This window comes from Pseudophryne corroboree, unplaced genomic scaffold (assembly GCF_028390025.1).
Source record: "Pseudophryne corroboree isolate aPseCor3 unplaced genomic scaffold, aPseCor3.hap2 scaffold_1575, whole genome shotgun sequence".
NCBI classification, from domain to species: Eukaryota; Metazoa; Chordata; class Amphibia; order Anura; family Myobatrachidae; genus Pseudophryne; species Pseudophryne corroboree.
Genome location: NW_026968207.1, coordinates 46,946 through 70,516, shown reverse-complemented (window position 1 = coordinate 70,516; position 23,571 = coordinate 46,946). Strand labels below are relative to the sequence as shown.

Here is a 23,571-nt window from a genome sequence, read left to right as displayed (position 1 = left end):
TCCACAATTCTTTATTTACAGAGGTAGCAAAATAAAATATCTCACAAATTCAGAATGAGGGCTCCATATCTTTGGCTTAAGAAAACTGCTCTTCTCAGCCAATGGTCATGAACAGAAACCCCACTGGGGTCCACTACAATGGCATCCAATCAAACCCATGAGCTAAATTAAGTAGCCAGTTTGTGCAAGATTCACAAATTTCATTTCATTGCTGAGTTAAAATCCATTAGAGAACAAACTCTAGACACTTGGATTCCAACCCTGAACATGAAAAACAAAACTTACTTTTAATGTAAAGCCAACAAGAAACCTCTTTAAAATGAATGGAAAAGCAATTCATATCTAGTTTTTAAATTAACAGTTTTAATAGCAACATTGTCATTGTAACTATAGATAGGTTATTTCATAATATACATCTTTTCAAAAAGCAGTGGTTTTATGTGTCAGGATGTCCGAGCGTTCTAAGGTGCTGCATTCAGGTTGCAGTCTCTTCTGGAGGCGTGGGTTCAAATCCCACTTCTGACAATGTTATTCATTTTCTTCTTTGCTCTACAGTTTCTATTTCTTGTTACTTGTGAAAAGATTGACTTTTGAATTAGACAAACACTCACTGCAAATCTCTTTCAATTTACAACATAAAAAATGCATCAATTATTTCATTATTTCCCATGTTGCAATAAAAGATCAGATTGTATTCTCCCTGGATAAAAGAGCTTGAAACCAACCACATATGTGTATATCATATTATTTTTATTATTTGATCCACAATTCTTTATTTACAGAGGTAGCAAAATAAAATATCTCACAAATTCAGAATGAGGGCTCCATATCTTTGGCTTAAGAAAACTGCTCTTCTCAGCCAATGGTCATAAACAGAAACCCCACTGGGGTCCACTACAATGGCATCCAATCAAACCCATGAGCTAAATTAAGTAGCCAGTTTGTGCAAGATTCACAAATTTAATTTCATTGCTGAGTTAAAATCCATTAGAGAACAAACTCTAGACACTTGGATTCCAACCCTGAACATGGAAAACAAAACTTAATTTTATTGTAAAGCCAACTAGAAACCTCTTTAAAATGAATGGAAAAGCAATTCATATCTTGTTTTTAAATCAACAGTTTTAATAGCAACATTGTCATTGTAACTATAGATAGGTTATTTCATAATATACATCTTTTCAAAACACAGTGGTTTCATGTGTCAGGATGTCCGAGTGGTCTAAGGCGCTGCGTTCAGGTCGCAGTCTCCTCTGGAGGCGTGGGTTCAAATCCCACTTCTGACAATGTTATTCATTTTCTTCTTTGCTCTACAGTTTCTATTTCTTGTTACTTGTGAAAAGATTGACTTTAGAATTAGACAAACACTCACTGCAAATCTCTTTCAATTTACAACATAAAAAATGCATCAATTATTTCATTATTTCCCATGTTGCAATAAAAGATCAGATTGTATTCTCCCTGGATAAAAGAGCATGAAACCAACCACATATGTGTATATCATATTATTTTTATTATTTGATCCACAATTCTTTATTTACAGAGGTAGCAAAATAAAATATCTCACAAATTCAGAATGAGGGCTCCATATCTTTGGCTTAAGAAAACTGCTCTTCTCAGCCAATGGTCATGAACAGAAACCCCACTGGGGTCCACTACAATGGCATCCAATCAAACCCATGAGCTAAATTAAGTAGCCAGTTTGTGCAAGATTCACAAATTTCATTTCATTGCTGAGTTAAAATCCATTAGAGAACAAACTCTAGACACTTGGATTCCAACCCTGAACATGGAAAACAAAACTTACTTTTATTGTAAAGCCAACTAGAAACCTCTTTAAAATGAATGGAAAAGCAATTCATATCTAGTTTTTAAATTAACAGTTTTAATAGCAACATAGTCATTGTAACTATAGATAGGTTATTTCATAATATACATCTTTTCAAAAAGCAGTGGTTTTATGTGTCAGGATGTCCGAGCGTTCTAAGGCGCTGCATTCAGGTCGCAGTCTCTTCTGAAGGCGTGGGTTCAAATCCCACTTCTGACAATGTTATTCATTTTCTTCTTTGCTCTACAGTTTCTATTTCTTGTTACTTGTGAAAAGATTGACTTTAGAATTAGACAAACACTCACTGCAAATCTCTTTCAATTTACAACATAAAAAATGCATCAATTATTTCATTATTTCCCATGTTGCAATAAAAGATCAGATTGTATTCTCCCTGGATAAAAGAGCTTGAAACCAACCACATATGTGTATATCATATTATTTTTATTATTTGATCCACAATTCTTTATTTACAGAGGTAGCAAAATAAAATATCTCACAAATTCAGAATGAGGGCTCCATATCTTTGGCTTAAGAAAACTGCTCTTCTCAGCCAATGGTCATAAACAGAAACCCCACTGGGGTCCACTACAATGGCATCCAATCAAACCCATGAGCTAAATTAAGAAGCCAGTTTGTGCAAGATTCACAAATTTAATTTCATTGCTGAGTTAAAATCCATTAGAGAACAAACTCTAGACACTTGGATTCCAACCCTAACATGGAAAACAAAACTTAATTTTATTGTAAAGCCAACTAGAAACCTCTTTAAAATGAATGGAAAAGCAATTCATATCTAGTTTTTAAATTAACAGTTTTAATAGCAACATTGTCATTGTAACTATAGATAGGTTATTTCATAATATACATCTTTTCAAAACACAGTGGTTTCATGTGTCAGGATGGCTGAGTGGTCTAAGGCGCTGCGTTCAGGTCGCAGTCTCCTCTGGAGGCGTGGGTTCAAATCCCACTTCTGACAATGTTATTCATTTTCTTCTTTGCTCTACAGTTTCTATTTCTTGTTACTTGTGAAAAGATTGACTTTAGAATTAGACAAACACTCACTGCAAATCTCTTTCAATTTACAACATAAAAAATGCATCAATTATTTCATTATTTCCCATGTTGCAATAAAAGATCAGATTGTATTCTCCTTGGATAAAAGAGCATGAAACCAACCACATATGTGTATATCATATTATTTTTATTATTTGATCCACAATTCTTTATTTACAGAGGTAGCAAAATAAAATATCTCACAAATTCAGAATGAGGGCTCCATATCTTTGGCTTAAGAAAACTGCTCTTCTCAGCCAATGGTCATGAACAGAAACCCCACTGGGGTCCACTACAATGGCATCCAATCAAACCCATGAGCTAAATTAAGTAGCCAGTTTGTGCAAGATTCACAAATTTCATTTCATTGCTGAGTTAAAATCCATTAGAGAACAAACTCTAGACACTTGGATTCCAACCCTGAACATGGAAAACAAAACTTACTTTTATTGTAAAGCCAACAAGAAACCTCTTTAAAATGAATGGAAAAGCAATTCATATCTAGTTTTTAAATTAACAGTTTTAATAGCAACATTGTCATTGTAACTATAGATAGGTTATTTCATAATATACATCTTTTCAAAAAGCGGTGGTTTTATGTGTCAGGATGTCCGAGCGTTCTAAGGCGCTGCATTCAGGTCGCAGTCTCTTCTGGAGGCGTGGGTTCAAATCCCACTTCTGGCAATGTTATTCATTTTCTTTTTTGCTCTACAGTTTCTATTTCTTGTTACTTGTGAAAAGATTGACTTTAGAATTAGACAAACACTCACTGCAAATCTCTTTCAATTTACAACATAAAAAATGCATCAATTATTTCATTATTTCCCATGTTGCAATAAAAGATCATATTGTATTCTCCCTGGATAAAAGAGCATGAAACCAACCACATATGTGTATATCATATTATTTTTATTATTTGATCCACAATTCTTTATTTACAGAGGTAGCAAAATAAAATATCTCACAAATTCAGAATGAGGGCTCCATATCTTTGGCTTAAGAAAACTGCTCTTCTCAGCCAATGGTCATGAACAGAAACCCCACTGGGGTCCACTACAATGGCATCCAATCAAACCCATGAGCTAAATTAAGTAACCAGTTTGTGCAAGATTCACAAATTTCATTTCATTGCTGAGTTAAAATCCATTAGAGAACAAACTGTAGACACTTGGATTCCAACCCTGAACATGGAAAACAAAACTTACTTTTATTGTAAAGCCAACTAGAAACCTCTTTAAAATGAATGGAAAAGCAATTCATATCTAGTTTTTAAATTAACAGTTTTAATAGCAACATTGTCATTGTAACTATAGATAGGTTATTTCATAATATACATCTTTTCAAAACACAGTGGTTTCATGTGTCAGGATGGCCGAGTGGTCTAAGGCGCTGCGTTCAGGTCGCAGTCTCCTCTGGAGGCGTGGGTTCAAATCCCACTTCTGACAATGTTATTCATTTTCTTCTTTGCTCTACAGTTTCTATTTCTTGTTACTTGTGAAAAGATTGACTTTAGAATTAGACAAACACTCACTGCAAATCTCTTTCAATTTACAACATAAAAAATGCATCAATTATTTCATTATTTCCCATGTTGCAATAAAAGATCAGATTGTATTCTCCCTGGATAAAAGAGCATGAAACCAACCACATATGTGTATATCATATTATTTTTATTATTTGATCCACAATTCTTTATTTACAGAGGTAGCAAAATAAAATATCTCACAAATTCAGAATGAGGGCTCCATATCTTTGGCTTAAGAAAACTGCTCTTCTCAGCCAATGGTCATGAACAGAAACCCCACTGGGGTCCACTACAATGGCATCCAATCAAACCCATGAGCTAAATTAAGTAGCCAGTTTGTGCAAGATTCACAAATTTCATTTCATTGCTGAGTTAAAATCCATTAGAGAACAAACTCTAGACACTTGGATTCCAACCCTGAACATGAAAAACAAAACTTACTTTTAATGTAAAGCCAACAAGAAACCTCTTTAAAATGAATGGAAAAGCAATTCATATCTAGTTTTTAAATTAACAGTTTTAATAGCAACATTGTCATTGTAACTATAGATAGGTTATTTCATAATATACATCTTTTCAAAAAGCAGTGGTTTTATGTGTCAGGATGTCCGAGCGTTCTAAGGTGCTGCATTCAGGTCGCAGTCTCTTCTGGAGGCGTGGGTTCAAATCCCACTTCTGACAATGTTATTCATTTTCTTCTTTGCTCTACAGTTTCTATTTCTTGTTACTTGTGAAAAGATTGACTTTAGAATTAGACAAACACTCACTGCAAATCTCTTTCAATTTACAACATAAAAAATGCATCAATTATTTCATTATTTCCCATGTTGCAATAAAAGATCAGATTGTATTCTCCCTGGATAAAAGAGCTTGAAACCAACCACATATGTGTATATCATATTATTTTTATTATTTGATCCACAATTCTTTATTTACAGAGGTAGCAAAATAAAATATCTCACAAATTCAGAATGAGGGCTCCATATCTTTGGCTTAAGAAAACTGCTCTTCTCAGCCAATGGTCATAAACAGAAACCCCACTGGGGTCCACTACAATGGCATCCAATCAAACCCATGAGCTAAATTAAGTAGCCAGTTTGTGCAAGATTCACAAATTTAATTTCATTGCTGAGTTAAAATCCATTAGAGAACAAACTCTAGACACTTGGATTCCAACCCTGAACATGGAAAACAAAACTTAATTTTATTGTAAAGCCAACTAGAAACCTCTTTAAAATGAATGGAAAAGCAATTCATATCTTGTTTTTAAATTAACAGTTTTAATAGCAACATTGTCATTGTAACTATAGATAGGTTATTTCATAATATACATCTTTTCAAAACACAGTGGTTTCATGTGTCAGGATGTCCGAGTGGTCTAAGGCGCTGCGTTCAGGTCGCAGTCTTCTCTGGAGGCGTGGGTTCAAATCCCACTTCTGACAATGTTATTCATTTTCTTCTTTGCTTTACAGTTTCTATTTCTTGTTACTTGTGAAAAGATTGACTTTAGAATTAGACAAACACTCACTGCAAATCTCTTTCAATTTACAACATAAAAAATGCATCAATTATTTCATTATTTCCCATGTTGCAATAAAAGATCAGATTGTATTCTCCCTGGATAAAAGAGCATGAAACCAACCACATATGTGTATATCATATTATTTTTATTATTTGATCCACAATTCTTTATTTACAGAGGTAGCAAAATAAAATATCTCACAAATTCAGAATGAGGGCTCCATATCTTTGGCTTAAGAAAACTGCTCTTCTCAGCCAATGGTCATGAACAGAAACCCCACTGGGGTCCACTACAATGGCATCCAATCAAACCCATGAGCTAAATTAAGTAGCCAGTTTGTGCAAGATTCACAAATTTCATTTCATTGCTGAGTTAAAATCCATTAGAGAACAAATTCTAGACACTTGGATTCCAACCCTGAACATGGAAAACAAAACTTACTTTTATTGTAAAGCCAACAAGAAACCTCTTTAAAATGAATGGAAAAGCAATTCATATCTAGTTTTTAAATTAACAGTTTTAATAGCAACATTGTCATTGTAACTATAGATAGGTTATTTCATAATATACATCTTTTCAAAAAGCAGTGGTTTTATGTGTCTGGATGGCCGAGCATTCTAAGGCGCTGCATTCAGGTCGCAGTCTCCTCTGGAGGCGATGGTTCAAATCCCACTTCTGACAATGTTATTCATTTTCTTCTTTGCTCTACAGTTTCTATTTCTTGTTACTTGTGAAAAGATTGACTTTAGAATTAGACAAACACTCACTGCAAATCTCTTTCAATTTACAACATAAAAAATGCATCAATTATTTCATTATTTCCCATGTTGCAATAAAAGATCAGATTGTATTCTCCCTGGATAAAAGAGCTTGAAACCAACCACATATGTGTATATCATATTATTTTTATTATTTGATCCACAATTCTTTATTTACAGAGGTAGCAAAATAAAATATCTCACAAATTCAGAATGAGGGCTCCATATCTTTGGCTTAAGAAAACTGCTCTTCTCAGCCAATGGTCATAAACAGAAACCCCACTGGGGTCCACTACAATGGCATCCAATCAAACCCATGAGCTAAATTAAGAAGCCAGTTTGTGCAAGATTCACAAATTTCATTTCATTGCTGAGTTAAAATCCATTAGAGAACAAACTCTAGACACTTGGAGTCCAACCCTAACATGGAAAACAAAACTTAATTTTATTTTAAAGCCAACTAGAAACCTCTTTAAAATGAATGGAAAAGCAATTTATATCTAGTTTTTAAATTAACAGTTTTAATAGCAACATTGTCATTGTAACTATAGATAGGTTATTTCATAATATACATCTTTTCAAAACACACTGGTTTCATGTGTCAGGATGGCCGAGCGGTCTAAGGCGCTGCGTTCAGGTCGCAGTCTCCTCTGGAGGTGTGGGTTCAAATCCCACTTCTGACAATGTTATTCATTTTCTTCTTTGCTCTACAGTTTCTATTTCTTGTTACTTGTGAAAAGATTGACTTTAGAATTAGACAAACACTCACTGCAAATCTCTTTCAATTTACAACATAAAAAATGCATCAATTATTTCATTATTTCCCATGTTGCAATAAAAGATCAGATTGTATTCTCCCTGGATAAAAGAGCATGAAACCAACCACATATGTGTATATCATATTATTTTTATTATTTGATCCACAATTCTTTATTTACAGAGGTAGCAAAATAAAATATCTCACAAATTCAGAATGAGGGCTCCATATCTTTGGCTTAAGAAAACTGCTCTTCTCAGCCAATGGTCATGAACAGAAACCCCACTGGGGTCCACTACAATGGCATCCAATCAAACCCAAGAGCTAAATTAAGTAGCCAGTTTGTGCAAGATTCACAAATTTCATTTCATTGCTGAGTTAAAATCCATTAGAGAACAAACTCTAGACACTTGGATTCCAACCCTGAACATGGAAAACAAAACTTACTTTTATTGTAAAGCCAACAAGAAACCTCTTTAAAATGAATGGAAAAGCAATTCATATCTAGTTTTTAAATTAACAGTTTTAATAGCAACATTGTCATTGTAACTATAGATAGGTTATTTCATAATATACATCTTTTCAAAAAGCAGTGTTTTCATGTGTCAGGATGGCCGAGCGGTGTAAGGCGCTGCGTTCAGGTCGCAGTCTCCTCTGGAGGTGTGGGTTCAAATCCCACTTCTGACAATGTTATTCATTTTCTTCTTTGCTCTACAGTTTCTATTTCTTGTTACTTGTGAAAAGATTGACTTTAGAATTAGACAAACACTCACTGCAAATCTCTTTCAATTTACAACATAAAAAAATGCATCAATTATTTCATTATTTCCCATGTTGCAATAAAAGATCAGATTGTATTCTCCCTGGATAAAAGAGCTTGAAACCAACCACATATGTGTATATCATATTATTTTTATTATTTGATCCACAATTCTTTATTTACAGAGGTAGCAAAATAAAATATCTCACAAATTCAGAATGAGGGCTCCATATCTTTGGCTTAAGAAAACTGCTCTTCTCAGCCAATGGTCATAAACAGAAACCCCCCTGGGGTCCACTACAATGGCATCCAATCAAACCCATGAGCTAAATTAAGAAGCCAGTTTGTGCAAGATTCACAAATTTAATTTCATTGCTGAGTTAAAATCCATTAGAGAACAAACTCTAGACACTTGGATTCCAACCCTAACATGGAAAACAAAACTTAATTTTATTGTAAAGCCAACTAGAAACCTCTTTAAAATGAATGGAAAAGCAATTCATATCTAGTTTTTAAATTAACAGTTTTAATAGCAACATTGTCATTGTAACTATAGATAGGTTATTTCATAATATACATCTTTTCAAAACACAGTGGTTTCATGTGTCAGGATGGCCGAGTGGTCTAAGGCGCTGGGTTCAGGTCGCAGTCTCCTCTGGAGGCGTGGGTTCAAATCCCACTTCTGACAATGTTATTCATTTTCTTCTTTGCTCTACAGTTTCTATTTCTTGTTACTTGTGAAAAGATTGACTTTAGAATTAGACAAACACTCACTGCAAATCTCTTTCAATTTACAACATAAAAAATGCATCAATTATTTCATTATTTCCCATGTTGCAATAAAAGATCAGATTGTATTCTCCCTGGATAAAAGAGCATGAAACCAACCACATATGTGTATATCATATTATTTTTATTATTTGATCCACAATTCTTTATTTACAGAGGTAGCAAAATAAAATATCTCACAAATTCAGAATGAGGGCTCCATATCTTTGGCTTAAGAAAACTGCTCTTCTCAGCCAATGGTCATGAACAGAAACCCCACTGGGGTCCACTACAATGGCATCCAATCAAACCCATGAGCTAAATTAAGTAGCCAGTTTGTGCAAGATTCACAAATTTCATTTCATTGCTGAGTTAAAATCCATTAGAGAACAAACTCTAGACACTTGGATTCCAACCCTGAACATGAAAAACAAAACTTACTTTTAATGTAAAGCCAACAAGAAACCTCTTTAAAATGAATGGAAAAGCAATTCATATCTAGTTTTTAAATTAACAGTTTTAATAGCAACATTGTCATTGTAACTATAGATAGGTTATTTCATAATATACATCTTTTCAAAAAGCAGTGGTTTTATGTGTCAGGATGTCCGAGCGTTCTAAGGTGCTGCATTCAGGTCGCAGTCTCTTCTGGAGGCGTGGGTTCAAATCCCACTTCTGACAATGTTATTCATTTTCTTCTTTGCTCTACAGTTTCTATTTCTTGTTACTTGTGAAAAGATTGACTTTAGAATTAGACAAACACTCACTGCAAATCTCTTTCAATTTACAACATAAAAAATGCATCAATTATTTCATTATTTCCCATGTTGCAATAAAAGATCAGATTGTATTCTCCCTGGATAAAAGAGCTTGAAACCAACCACATATGTGTATATCATATTATTTTTATTATTTGATCCACAATTCTTTATTTACAGAGGTAGCAAAATAAAATATCTCACAAATTCAGAATGAGGGCTCCATATCTTTGGCTTAAGAAAACTGCTCTTCTCAGCCAATGGTCATAAACAGAAACCCCACTGGGGTCCACTACAATGGCATCCAATCAAACCCATGAGCTAAATTAAGAAGCCAGTTTGTGCAAGATTCAAAAATTTAATTTCATTGCTGAGTTAAAATCCATTAGAGAACAAACTCTAGACACTTGGATTCCAACCCTAACATGGAAAACAAAACTTAATTTTATTTTAAAGCCAACTAGAAACCTCTTTAAAATGAATGGAAAAGCAATTTATATCTAGTTTTTAAATTAACAGTTTTAATAGCAACATTGTCATTGTAACTATAGATAGGTTATTTCATAATATACATCTTTTCAAAACACACTGGTTTCATGTGTCAGGATGGCCGAGCGGTCTAAGGCGCTGCGTTCAGGTCGCAGTCTCCTCTGGAGGCGTGGGTTCAAATCCCACTTCTGACAATGTTATTCATTTTCTTCTTTGCTCTACAGTTTCTATTTCTTGTTACTTGTGAAAAGATTGACTTTAGAATTAGACAAACACTCACTGCAAATCTCTTTCAATTTACAACATAAAAAATGCATCAATTATTTCATTATTTCCCATGTTGCAATAAAAGATCAGATTGTATTCTCCCTGGATAAAAGAGCATGAAACCAACCACATATGTGTATATCATATTATTTTTATTATTTGATCCACAATTCTTTATTTACAGAGGTAGCAAAATAAAATATCTCACAAATTCAGAATGAGGGCTCCATATCTTTGGCTTAAGAAAACTGCTCTTCTCAGCCAATGGTCATGAACAGAAACCCCACTGGGGTCCACTACAATGGCATCCAATCAAACCCATGAGCTAAATTAAGTAGCCAGTTTGTGCAAGATTCACAAATTTCATTTCATTGCTGAGTTAAAATCCATTAGAGAACAAACTCTAGACACTTGGATTCCAACCCTGAACATGGAAAACAAAACTTACTTTTATTGTAAAGCCAACAAGAAACCTCTTTAAAATGAATGGAAAAGCAATTCATATCTAGTTTTTAAATTAACAGTTTTAATAGCAACATTGTCATTGTAACTATAGATAGGTTATTTCATAATATACATCTTTTCAAAAAGCAGTGGTTTTATGTGTCTGGATGGCCGAGCATTCTAAGGCGCTGCATTCAGGTCGCAGTCTCCTCTGGAGGCGATGGTTCAAATCCCACTTCTGACAATGTTATTCATTTTCTTCTTTGCTCTACAGTTTCTATTTCTTGTTACTTGTGAAAAGATTGACTTTAGAATTAGACAAACACTCACTGCAAATCTCTTTCAATTTACAACATAAAAAATGCATCAATTATTTCATTATTTCCCATGTTGCAATAAAAGATCAGATTGTATTCTCCCTGGATAAAAGAGCTTGAAACCAACCACATATGTGTATATCATATTATTTTTATTATTTGATCCACAATTCTTTATTTACAGAGGTAGCAAAATAAAATATCTCACAAATTCAGAATGAGGGCTCCATATCTTTGGCTTAAGAAAACTGCTCTTCTCAGCCAATGGTCATAAACAGAAACCCCACTGGGGTCCACTACAATGGCATCCAATCAAACCCATGAGCTAAATTAAGAAGCCAGTTTGTGCAAGATTCACAAATTTCATTTCATTGCTGAGTTAAAATCCATTAGAGAACAAACTCTAGACACTTGGAGTCCAACCCTAACATGGAAAACAAAACTTAATTTTATTTTAAAGCCAACTAGAAACCTCTTTAAAATGAATGGAAAAGCAATTTATATCTAGTTTTTAAATTAACAGTTTTAATAGCAACATTGTCATTGTAACTATAGATAGGTTATTTCATAATATACATCTTTTCAAAACACACTGGTTTCATGTGTCAGGATGGCCGAGCGGTCTAAGGCGCTGCGTTCAGGTCGCAGTCTCCTCTGGAGGTGTGGGTTCAAATCCCACTTCTGACAATGTTATTCATTTTCTTCTTTGCTCTACAGTTTCTATTTCTTGTTACTTGTGAAAAGATTGACTTTAGAATTAGACAAACACTCACTGCAAATCTCTTTCAATTTACAACATAAAAAATGCATCAATTATTTCATTATTTCCCATGTTGCAATAAAAGATCAGATTGTATTCTCCCTGGATAAAAGAGCATGAAACCAACCACATATGTGTATATCATATTATTTTTATTATTTGATCCACAATTCTTTATTTACAGAGGTAGCAAAATAAAATATCTCACAAATTCAGAATGAGGGCTCCATATCTTTGGCTTAAGAAAACTGCTCTTCTCAGCCAATGGTCATGAACAGAAACCCCACTGGGGTCCACTACAATGGCATCCAATCAAACCCAAGAGCTAAATTAAGTAGCCAGTTTGTGCAAGATTCACAAATTTCATTTCATTGCTGAGTTAAAATCCATTAGAGAACAAACTCTAGACACTTGGATTCCAACCCTGAACATGGAAAACAAAACTTACTTTTATTGTAAAGCCAACAAGAAACCTCTTTAAAATGAATGGAAAAGCAATTCATATCTAGTTTTTAAATTAACAGTTTTAATAGCAACATTGTCATTGTAACTATAGATAGGTTATTTCATAATATACATCTTTTCAAAAAGCAGTGTTTTCATGTGTCAGGATGGCCGAGCGGTGTAAGGCGCTGCGTTCAGGTCGCAGTCTCCTCTGGAGGTGTGGGTTCAAATCCCACTTCTGACAATGTTATTCATTTTCTTCTTTGCTCTACAGTTTCTATTTCTTGTTACTTGTGAAAAGATTGACTTTAGAATTAGACAAACACTCACTGCAAATCTCTTTCAATTTACAACATAAAAAAATGCATCAATTATTTCATTATTTCCCATGTTGCAATAAAAGATCAGATTGTATTCTCCCTGGATAAAAGAGCTTGAAACCAACCACATATGTGTATATCATATTATTTTTATTATTTGATCCACAATTCTTTATTTACAGAGGTAGCAAAATAAAATATCTCACAAATTCAGAATGAGGGCTCCATATCTTTGGCTTAAGAAAACTGCTCTTCTCAGCCAATGGTCATAAACAGAAACCCCCCTGGGGTCCACTACAATGGCATCCAATCAAACCCATGAGCTAAATTAAGAAGCCAGTTTGTGCAAGATTCACAAATTTAATTTCATTGCTGAGTTAAAATCCATTAGAGAACAAACTCTAGACACTTGGATTCCAACCCTAACATGGAAAACAAAACTTAATTTTATTGTAAAGCCAACTAGAAACCTCTTTAAAATGAATGGAAAAGCAATTCATATCTAGTTTTTAAATTAACAGTTTTAATAGCAACATTGTCATTGTAACTATAGATAGGTTATTTCATAATATACATCTTTTCAAAACACAGTGGTTTCATGTGTCAGGATGGCCGAGTGGTCTAAGGCGCTGGGTTCAGGTCGCAGTCTCCTCTGGAGGCGTGGGTTCAAATCCCACTTCTGACAATGTTATTCATTTTCTTCTTTGCTCTACAGTTTCTATTTCTTGTTACTTGTGAAAAGATTGACTTTAGAATTAGACAAACACTCACTGCAAATCTCTTTCAATTTACAACATAAAAAATGCATCAATTATTTCATTATTTCCCATGTTGCAATAAAAGATCAGATTGTATTCTCCCTGGATAAAAGAGCATGAAACCAACCACATATGTGTATATCATATTATTTTTATTATTTGATCCACAATTCTTTATTTACAGAGGTAGCAAAATAAAATATCTCACAAATTCAGAATGAGGGCTCCATATCTTTGGCTTAAGAAAACTGCTCTTCTCAGCCAATGGTCATGAACAGAAACCCCACTGGGGTCCACTACAATGGCATCCAATCAAACCCATGAGCTAAATTAAGTAGCCAGTTTGTGCAAGATTCACAAATTTCATTTCATTGCTGAGTTAAAATCCATTAGAGAACAAACTCTAGACACTTGGATTCCAACCCTGAACATGAAAAACAAAACTTACTTTTAATGTAAAGCCAACAAGAAACCTCTTTAAAATGAATGGAAAAGCAATTCATATCTAGTTTTTAAATTAACAGTTTTAATAGCAACATTGTCATTGTAACTATAGATAGGTTATTTCATAATATACATCTTTTCAAAAAGCAGTGGTTTTATGTGTCAGGATGTCCGAGCGTTCTAAGGTGCTGCATTCAGGTCGCAGTCTCTTCTGGAGGCGTGGGTTCAAATCCCACTTCTGACAATGTTATTCATTTTCTTCTTTGCTCTACAGTTTCTATTTCTTGTTACTTGTGAAAAGATTGACTTTAGAATTAGACAAACACTCACTGCAAATCTCTTTCAATTTACAACATAAAAAATGCATCAATTATTTCATTATTTCCCATGTTGCAATAAAAGATCAGATTGTATTCTCCCTGGATAAAAGAGCTTGAAACCAACCACATATGTGTATATCATATTATTTTTATTATTTGATCCACAATTCTTTATTTACAGAGGTAGCAAAATAAAATATCTCACAAATTCAGAATGAGGGCTCCATATCTTTGGCTTAAGAAAACTGCTCTTCTCAGCCAATGGTCATAAACAGAAACCCCACTGGGGTCCACTACAATGGCATCCAATCAAACCCATGAGCTAAATTAAGAAGCCAGTTTGTGCAAGATTCAAAAATTTAATTTCATTGCTGAGTTAAAATCCATTAGAGAACAAACTCTAGACACTTGGATTCCAACCCTAACATGGAAAACAAAACTTAATTTTATTTTAAAGCCAACTAGAAACCTCTTTAAAATGAATGGAAAAGCAATTTATATCTAGTTTTTAAATTAACAGTTTTAATAGCAACATTGTCATTGTAACTATAGATAGGTTATTTCATAATATACATCTTTTCAAAACACACTGGTTTCATGTGTCAGGATGGCCGAGCGGTCTAAGGCGCTGCGTTCAGGTCGCAGTCTCCTCTGGAGGCGTGGGTTCAAATCCCACTTCTGACAATGTTATTCATTTTCTTCTTTGCTCTACAGTTTCTATTTCTTGTTACTTGTGAAAAGATTGACTTTAGAATTAGACAAACACTCACTGCAAATCTCTTTCAATTTACAACATAAAAAATGCATCAATTATTTCATTATTTCCCATGTTGCAATAAAAGATCAGATTGTATTCTCCCTGGATAAAAGAGCATGAAACCAACCACATATGTGTATATCATATTATTTTTATTATTTGATCCACAATTCTTTATTTACAGAGGTAGCAAAATAAAATATCTCACAAATTCAGAATGAGGGCTCCATATCTTTGGCTTAAGAAAACTGCTCTTCTCAGCCAATGGTCATGAACAGAAACCCCACTGGGGTCCACTACAATGGCATCCAATCAAACCCATGAGCTAAATTAAGTAGCCAGTTTGTGCAAGATTCACAAATTTCATTTCATTGCTGAGTTAAAATCCATTAGAGAACAAACTCTAGACACTTGGATTCCAACCCTGAACATGGAAAACAAAACTTACTTTTATTGTAAAGCCAACAAGAAACCTCTTTAAAATGAATGGAAAAGCAATTCATATCTAGTTTTTAAATTAACAGTTTTAATAGCAACATTGTCATTGTAACTATAGATAGGTTATTTCATAATATACATCTTTTCAAAAAGCAGTGGTTTTATGTGTCAGGATGGCCGAGCATTCTAAGGCGCTGCATTCAGGTCGCAGTCTCCTCTGGAGGCGAAGGTTCAAATCCCACTTCTGACAATGTTATTCATTTTCTTCTTTGCTCTACAGTTTCTATTTCTTGTTACTTGTGAAAAGATTGACTTTAGAATTAGACAAACACTCACTGCAAATCTCTTTCAATTTACAACATAAAAAATGCATCAATTATTTCATTATTTCCCATGTTGCAATAAAAGATCAGATTGTATTCTCCCTGGATAAAAGAGCTTGAAACCAACCACATATGTGTATATCATATTATTTTTATTATTTGATCCACAATTCTTTATTTACAGAGGTAGCAAAATAAATTATATCACAAATTCAGAATAAGGGCTCCATATCTTTGGCTTAAGAAAACTGCTCTTCTCAGCCAATGGTCATGAACAGAAACCCCACTGGGGTCCACTACAATGGCATCCAATCAAACCCATGAGCTAAATTAAGTAGCCAGTTTGTGCAAGATTCACAAATTTCATTTCATTGCTGAGTTAAAATCCATTAGAGAACAAACTCTAGACACTTGGATTCCAACCCTGAACATGGAAAACAAAACTTACTTTTATTGTAAAGCCAACAAGAAACCTCTTTAAAATGAATGGAAAAGCAATTCATATCTAGTTTTTAAATTAACAGTTTTAATAGCAACATTGTCATTGTAACTATAGATAGGTTATTTCATAATATACATCTTTTCAAAAAGCAGAGGTTTCATGTGTCAGGATGGCCGAGCGGTGTAAGGCGCTGCGTTCAGGTCGCAGTCTCCTCTGGAGGTGTGGGTTCAAATCCCACTTCTGACAATGTTATTCATTTTCTTCTTTGCTCTACAGTTTCTATTTCTTGTTACTTGTGAAAAGATTGACTTTAGAATTAGACAAACACTCACTGCAAATCTCTTTCAATTTACAACATAAAAAATGCATCAATTATTTCATTATTTCCCATGTTGCAATAAAAGATCAGATTGTATTCTCCCTGGATAAAAGAGCTTGAAACCAGCCACATATGTGTATATCATATTATTTTTATTATTTGATCCACAATTCTTTATTTGCAGAGGTAGCAAAATAAAATATCTCACAAATTCAGAATGAGGGCTCCATATCTTTGGCTTAAGAAAACTGCTCTTCTCAGCCAATGGTCATAAACAGAAACCCCACTGGGGTCCACTACAATGGCATCCAATCAAACCCATGAGCTAAATTAAGTAGCCAGTTTGTGCAAGATTCACAAATTTAATTTCATTGCTGAGTTAAAATCCATTAGAGAACAAACTCTAGACACTTGGATTCCAACCCTAACATGGAAAACAAAACTTAATTTTATTGTAAAGCCAACTAGAAACCTCTTTAAAATGAATGGAAAAGCAATTCATATCTAGTTTTTAAATTAACAGTTTTAATAGCAACATTGTCATTGTAACTATAGATAGGTTATTTCATAATATACATCTTTTCAAAACACAGTGGTTTCATGTGTCAGGATGGCCGAGTGGTCTAAGGCGCTGCGTTCAGATCGCAGTCTCCTCTGGAGGCGTGGGTTCAAATCCCACTTCTGACAATGTTATTCATTTTCTTCTTTGCTCTACAGTTTCTATTTCTTGTTACTTGTGAAAAGATTGACTTTAGAATTAGACAAACACTCACTGCAAATCTCTTTCAATTTACAACATAAAAAATGCATCAATTATTTCATTATTTCCCATGTTGCAATAAAAGATCAGATTGTATTCTCCCTGGATAAAAGAGCTTAAAACCAACCGCATATGTGTATATCATATTATTTTTATTATTTGATCCACAATTCTTTATTTACAGAGGTAGCAAAATAAAATATCTCACAAATTCAGAATGAGGGCTCCATATCTTTGGCTTAAGAAAACTGCTCTTCTCAGCCAATGGTCATGAACAGAAACCCCACTGGGGTCCACTACAATGGCATCCAATCAAACCCATGAGCTAAATTAAGTAGCCAGTTTGTGCAAGATTCACAAATTTCATTTCATTGCTGAGTTAAAATCCATTAGAGAACAAACTCTAGACACTTGGATTCCAACCCTGAACATGGAAAACAAAACTTACTTTTATTGTAAAGCCAACAAGAAACCTCTTTAAAATGAATGGAAAAGCAATTCATATCTAGTTTTTAAATTAACAGTTTTAATAGCAACATTGTCATTGTAACTATAGATAGGTTATTTCATAATATACATCTTTTCAAAAAGCAGTGGTTTTATGTGTCAGGATGGCCGAGCATTCTAAGGCGCTGCATTCAGGTCGCAGTCTCCTCTGGAGGCGATGGTTCAAATCCCACTTCTGACAATGTTATTCATTTTCTTCTTTGCTCTACAGTTTCTATTTCTTGTTACTTGTGAAAAGATTGACTTTAGAATTAGACAAACACTCACTGCAAATCTCTTTCAATTTACAACATAAAAAATGCATCTATTATTTCATTATTTCCCATGTTGCAATAAAAGATCAGATTGTATTCTCCCTGGATAAAAGAGCTTGAAACCAACCACATATGTGTATATCATATTATTTTTATTATTTGATCCACAATTCTTTATTTACAGAGGTAGCAAAATAAATTATATCACAAATTCAGAATAAGGGCTCCATATCTTTGGCTTAAGAAAACTGCTCTTCTCAGCCAATGGTCATGAACAGAAACCCCACTGGGGTCCACTACAATGGCATCCAATCAAACCCATGAGCTAAATTAAGTAGCCAGTTTGTGCAAGATTCACAAATTTCATTTCATTGCTGAGTTAAAATCCATTAGAGAACAAACTCTAGACACTTGGATTCCAACCCTGAACATGGAAAACAAAACTTACTTTTATTGTAAAGCCAACAAGAAACCTCTTTAAAATGAATGGAAAAGCAATTCATATCTAGTTTTTAAATTAACAGTTTTAATAGCAACATTGTCATTGTAACTATAGATAGGTTATTTCATAATATACATCTTTTCAAAAAGCAGTGGTTTCATGTGTCAGGATGGCCGAGCGGTGTAAGGCGCTGCGTTCAGGTCGCAGTCTCCTCTGGAGGTGTGGGTTCAAATCCCACTTCTGACAATGTTATTCATTTTCTTCTTTGCTCTACAGTTTCTATTTCTTGTTACTTGTGAAAAGATTGACTTTAGAATTAGACAAACACTCACTGCAAATCTCTTTCAATTTACAACATAAAAAATGCATCAATTATTTCATTATTTCCCATGTTGCAATAAAAGATCAGATTGTATTCTCCCTGGATAAAAGAGCTTGAAACCAGCCACATATGTGTATATCATATTATTTTTATTATTTGATCCACAATTCTTTATTTGCAGAGGTAGCAAAATAAAATATCTCACAAATTCAGAATGAGGGCTCCATATCTTTGGCTTAAGAAAACTGCTCTTCTCAGCCAATGGTCATAAACAGAAACCCCACTGGGGTCCACTACAATGGCATCCAATCAAACCCATGAGCTAAATTAAGTAGCCAGTTTGTGCAAGATTCACAAATTTAATTTCATTGCTGAGTTAAAATCCATTAGAGAACAAACTCTAGACACTTGGATTCCAACCCTAACATGGAAAACAAAACTTAATTTTATTGTAAAGCCAACTAGAAACCTCTTTAAAATGAATGGAAAAGCAATTCATATCTAGTTTTTAAATTAACAGTTTTAATAGCAACATTGTCATTGTAACTATAGATAGGTTATTTCATAATATACATCTTTTCAAAACACACTGGTTTCATGTGTCAGGATGGCCGAGCGGTCTAAGGCGCTGCGTTCAGGTCGCAGTCTCCTCTGGAGGCGTGGGTTCAAATCCCACTTCTGACAATGTTATTCATTTTCTTCTTTGCTCTACAGTTTCTATTTCTTGTTACTTGTGAAAAGATTGACTTTAGAATTAGACAAACACTCACTGCAAATCTCTTTCAATTTACAACATAAAAAATGCATCAATTATTTCATTATTTCCCATGTTGCAATAAAAGATCAGATTGTATTCTCCCTGGATAAAAGAGCATGAAACCAACCACATATGTGTATATCATATTATTTTTATTATTTGATCCACAATTCTTTATTTACAGAGGTAGCAAAATAAAATATCTCACAAATTCAGAATGAGGGCTCCATATCTTTGGCTTAAGAAAACTGCTCTTCTCAGCCAATGGTCATGAACAGAAACCCCACTGGGGTCCACTACAATGGCATCCAATCAAACCCATGAGCTAAATTAAGTAGCCAGTTTGTGCAAGATTCACAAATTTCATTTCATTGCTGAGTTAAAATCCATTAGAGAACAAACTCTAGACACTTGGATTCCAACCCTGAACATGGAAAACAAAACTTACTTTTATTGTAAAGCCAACAAGAAACCTCTTTAAAATGAATGGAAAAGCAATTCATATCTAGTTTTTAAATTAACAGTTTTAATAGCAACATTGTCATTGTAACTATAGATAGGTTATTTCATAATATACATCTTTTCAAAAAGCAGTGGTTTTATGTGTCAGGATGGCCGAGCATTCTAAGGCGCTGCATTCAGGTCGCAGTCTCCTCTGGAGGCGAAGGTTCAAATCCCACTTCTGACAATGTTATTCATTTTCTTCTTTGCTCTACAGTTTCTATTTCTTGTTACTTGTGAAAAGATTGACTTTAGAATTAGACAAACACTCACTGCAAATCTCTTTCAATTTACAACATAAAAAATGCATCAATTATTTCATTATTTCCCATGTTGCAATAAAAGATCAGATTGTATTCTCCCTGGATAAAAGAGCTTGAAACCAACCACATATGTGTATATCATATTATTTTTATTATTTGATCCACAATTCTTTATTTACAGAGGTAGCAAAATAAATTATATCACAAATTCAGAATAAGGGCTCCATATCTTTGGCTTAAGAAAACTGCTCTTCTCAGCCAATGGTCATGAACAGAAACCCCACTGGGGTCCACTACAATGGCATCCAATCAAACCCATGAGCTAAATTAAGTAGCCAGTTTGTGCAAGATTCACAAATTTCATTTCATTGCTGAGTTAAAATCCATTAGAGAACAAACTCTAGACACTTGGATTCCAACCCTGAACATGGAAAACAAAACTTACTTTTATTGTAAAGCCAACAAGAAACCTCTTTAAAATGAATGGAAAAGCAATTCATATCTAGTTTTTAAATTAACAGTTTTAATAGCAACATTGTCATTGTAACTATAGATAGGTTATTTCATAATATACATCTTTTCAAAAAGCAGAGGTTTCATGTGTCAGGATGGCCGAGCGGTGTAAGGCGCTGCGTTCAGGTCGCAGTCTCCTCTGGAGGTGTGGGTTCAAATCCCACTTCTGACAATGTTATTCATTTTCTTCTTTGCTCTACAGTTTCTATTTCTTGTTACTTGTGAAAAGATTGACTTTAGAATTAGACAAACACTCACTGCAAATCTCTTTCAATTTACAACATAAAAAATGCATCAATTATTTCATTATTTCCCATGTTGCAATAAAAGATCAGATTGTATTCTCCCTGGATAAAAGAGCTTGAAACCAGCCACATATGTGTATATCATATTATTTTTATTATTTGATCCACAATTCTTTATTTGCAGAGGTAGCAAAATAAAATATCTCACAAATTCAGAATGAGGGCTCCATATCTTTGGCTTAAGAAAACTGCTCTTCTCAGCCAATGGTCATAAACAGAAACCCCACTGGGGTCCACTACAATGGCATCCAATCAAACCCATGAGCTAAATTAAGTAGCCAGTTTGTGCAAGATTCACAAATTTAATTTCATTGCTGAGTTAAAATCCATTAGAGAACAAACTCTAGACACTTGGATTCCAACCCTAACATGGAAAACAAAACTTAATTTTATTGTAAAGCCAACTAGAAACCTCTTTAAAATGAATGGAAAAGCAATTCATATCTAGTTTTTAAATTAACAGTTTTAATAGCAACATTGTCATTGTAACTATAGATAGGTTATTTCATAATATACATCTTTTCAAAACACAGTGGTTTCATGTGTCAGGATGGCCGAGTGGTCTAAGGCGCTGCGTTCAGATCGCAGTCTCCTCTGGAGGCGTGGGTTCAAATCCCACTTCTGACAATGTTATTCATTTTCTTCTTTGCTCTACAGTTTCTATTTCTTGTTACTTGTGAAAAGATTGACTTTAGAATTAGACAAACACTCACTGCAAATCTCTTTCAATTTACAACATAAAAAATGCATCAATTATTTCATTATTTCCCATGTTGCAATAAAAGATCAGATTGTATTCTCCCTGGATAAAAGAGCTTAAAACCAACCGCATATGTGTATATCATATTATTTTTATTATTTGATCCACAATTCTTTATTTACAGAGGTAGCAAAATAAAATATCTCACAAATTCAGAATGAGGGCTCCATATCTTTGGCTTAAGAAAACTGCTCTTCTCAGCCAATGGTCATGAACAGAAACCCCACTGGGGTCCACTACAATGGCATCCAATCAAACCCATGAGCTAAATTAAGTAGCCAGTTTGTGCAAGATTCACAAATTTCATTTCATTGCTGAGTTAAAATCCATTAGAGAACAAACTCTAGACACTTGGATTCCAACCCTGAACATGGAAAACAAAACTTACTTTTATTGTAAAGCCAACAAGAAACCTCTTTAAAATGAATGGAAAAGCAATTCATATCTAGTTTTTAAATTAACAGTTTTAATAGCAACATTGTCATTGTAACTATAGATAGGTTATTTCATAATATACATCTTTTCAAAAAGCAGTGGTTTTATGTGTCAGGATGGCCGAGCATTCTAAGGCGCTGCATTCAGGTCGCAGTCTCCTCTGGAGGCGATGGTTCAAATCCCACTTCTGACAATGTTATTCATTTTCTTCTTTGCTCTACAGTTTCTATTTCTTGTTACTTGTGAAAAGATTGACTTTAGAATTAGACAAACACTCACTGCAAATCTCTTTCAATTTACAACATAAAAAATGCATCTATTATTTCATTATTTCCCATGTTGCAATAAAAGATCAGATTGTATTCTCCCTGGATAAAAGAGCTTGAAACCAACCACATATGTGTATATCATATTATTTTTATTATTTGATCCACAATTCTTTATTTACAGAGGTAGCAAAATAAATTATATCACAAATTCAGAATAAGGGCTCCATATCTTTGGCTTAAGAAAACTGCTCTTCTCAGCCAATGGTCATGAACAGAAACCCCACTGGGGTCCACTACAATGGCATCCAATCAAACCCATGAGCTAAATTAAGTAGCCAGTTTGTGCAAGATTCACAAATTTCATTTCATTGCTGAGTTAAAATCCATTAGAGAACAAACTCTAGACACTTGGATTCCAACCCTGAACATGGAAAACAAAACTTACTTTTATTGTAAAGCCAACAAGAAACCTCTTTAAAATGAATGGAAAAGCAATTCATATCTAGTTTTTAAATTAACAGTTTTAATAGCAACATTGTCATTGTAACTATAGATAGGTTATTTCATAATATACATCTTTTCAAAAAGCAGTGGTTTCATGTGTCAGGATGGCCGAGCGGTGTAAGGCGCTGCGTTCAGGTCGCAGTCTCCTCTGGAGGTGTGGGTTCAAATCCCACTTCTGACAATGTTATTCATTTTCTTCTTTGCTCTACAGTTTCTATTTCTTGTTACTTGTGAAAAGATTGACTTTAGAATTAGACAAACACTCACTGCAAATCTCTTTCAATTTACAACATAAAAAATGCATCAATTATTTCATTATTTCCCATGTTGCAATAAAAGATCAGATTGTATTCTCCCTGGATAAAAGAGCTTGAAACCAGCCACATATGTGTATATCATATTATT

General features: G+C 34.0%; 19 non-coding genes across 19 annotated transcripts; all 19 read left to right on the top strand.

The window, feature by feature from the left end:
• Positions 1-1,203: 1,203 nt before the first annotated feature.
• On the top strand, positions 1,204-1,286 carry TRNAL-CAG (transfer RNA leucine (anticodon CAG)). Its single transcript has one exon. It is a non-coding gene; the product is annotated as a tRNA-Leu (tRNA).
• Positions 1,287-2,724: 1,438 nt separating this feature from the next.
• Positions 2,725-2,807, top strand: TRNAL-CAG (transfer RNA leucine (anticodon CAG)). The gene has a single exon. It is a non-coding gene; the product is annotated as a tRNA-Leu (tRNA).
• A 1,439-nt stretch (positions 2,808-4,246) lies between these two features.
• TRNAL-CAG (transfer RNA leucine (anticodon CAG)) lies at positions 4,247-4,329 on the top strand. The gene has a single exon. It is a non-coding gene; the product is annotated as a tRNA-Leu (tRNA).
• A 1,439-nt stretch (positions 4,330-5,768) lies between these two features.
• Positions 5,769-5,851, top strand: TRNAL-CAG (transfer RNA leucine (anticodon CAG)). The gene has a single exon. It is a non-coding gene; the product is annotated as a tRNA-Leu (tRNA).
• A 1,438-nt stretch (positions 5,852-7,289) lies between these two features.
• On the top strand, positions 7,290-7,372 carry TRNAL-CAG (transfer RNA leucine (anticodon CAG)). The gene has a single exon. It is a non-coding gene; the product is annotated as a tRNA-Leu (tRNA).
• A 678-nt stretch (positions 7,373-8,050) lies between these two features.
• Positions 8,051-8,133, top strand: TRNAL-CAG (transfer RNA leucine (anticodon CAG)). The gene has a single exon. It is a non-coding gene; the product is annotated as a tRNA-Leu (tRNA).
• Positions 8,134-8,811: 678 nt separating this feature from the next.
• On the top strand, positions 8,812-8,894 carry TRNAL-CAG (transfer RNA leucine (anticodon CAG)). Its single transcript has one exon. It is a non-coding gene; the product is annotated as a tRNA-Leu (tRNA).
• Positions 8,895-10,332: 1,438 nt separating this feature from the next.
• TRNAL-CAG (transfer RNA leucine (anticodon CAG)) lies at positions 10,333-10,415 on the top strand. The gene has a single exon. It is a non-coding gene; the product is annotated as a tRNA-Leu (tRNA).
• Positions 10,416-11,853: 1,438 nt separating this feature from the next.
• TRNAL-CAG (transfer RNA leucine (anticodon CAG)) lies at positions 11,854-11,936 on the top strand. Its single transcript has one exon. It is a non-coding gene; the product is annotated as a tRNA-Leu (tRNA).
• A 678-nt stretch (positions 11,937-12,614) lies between these two features.
• Positions 12,615-12,697, top strand: TRNAL-CAG (transfer RNA leucine (anticodon CAG)). Its single transcript has one exon. It is a non-coding gene; the product is annotated as a tRNA-Leu (tRNA).
• A 678-nt stretch (positions 12,698-13,375) lies between these two features.
• Positions 13,376-13,458, top strand: TRNAL-CAG (transfer RNA leucine (anticodon CAG)). Its single transcript has one exon. It is a non-coding gene; the product is annotated as a tRNA-Leu (tRNA).
• Positions 13,459-14,896: 1,438 nt separating this feature from the next.
• TRNAL-CAG (transfer RNA leucine (anticodon CAG)) lies at positions 14,897-14,979 on the top strand. The gene has a single exon. It is a non-coding gene; the product is annotated as a tRNA-Leu (tRNA).
• Positions 14,980-16,418: 1,439 nt separating this feature from the next.
• Positions 16,419-16,501, top strand: TRNAL-CAG (transfer RNA leucine (anticodon CAG)). Its single transcript has one exon. It is a non-coding gene; the product is annotated as a tRNA-Leu (tRNA).
• A 677-nt stretch (positions 16,502-17,178) lies between these two features.
• On the top strand, positions 17,179-17,261 carry TRNAL-CAG (transfer RNA leucine (anticodon CAG)). Its single transcript has one exon. It is a non-coding gene; the product is annotated as a tRNA-Leu (tRNA).
• A 1,439-nt stretch (positions 17,262-18,700) lies between these two features.
• Positions 18,701-18,783, top strand: TRNAL-CAG (transfer RNA leucine (anticodon CAG)). Its single transcript has one exon. It is a non-coding gene; the product is annotated as a tRNA-Leu (tRNA).
• A 677-nt stretch (positions 18,784-19,460) lies between these two features.
• On the top strand, positions 19,461-19,543 carry TRNAL-CAG (transfer RNA leucine (anticodon CAG)). Its single transcript has one exon. It is a non-coding gene; the product is annotated as a tRNA-Leu (tRNA).
• A 1,439-nt stretch (positions 19,544-20,982) lies between these two features.
• Positions 20,983-21,065, top strand: TRNAL-CAG (transfer RNA leucine (anticodon CAG)). Its single transcript has one exon. It is a non-coding gene; the product is annotated as a tRNA-Leu (tRNA).
• A 677-nt stretch (positions 21,066-21,742) lies between these two features.
• Positions 21,743-21,825, top strand: TRNAL-CAG (transfer RNA leucine (anticodon CAG)). Its single transcript has one exon. It is a non-coding gene; the product is annotated as a tRNA-Leu (tRNA).
• A 1,439-nt stretch (positions 21,826-23,264) lies between these two features.
• On the top strand, positions 23,265-23,347 carry TRNAL-CAG (transfer RNA leucine (anticodon CAG)). The gene has a single exon. It is a non-coding gene; the product is annotated as a tRNA-Leu (tRNA).
• Positions 23,348-23,571: the final 224 nt, after the last annotated feature.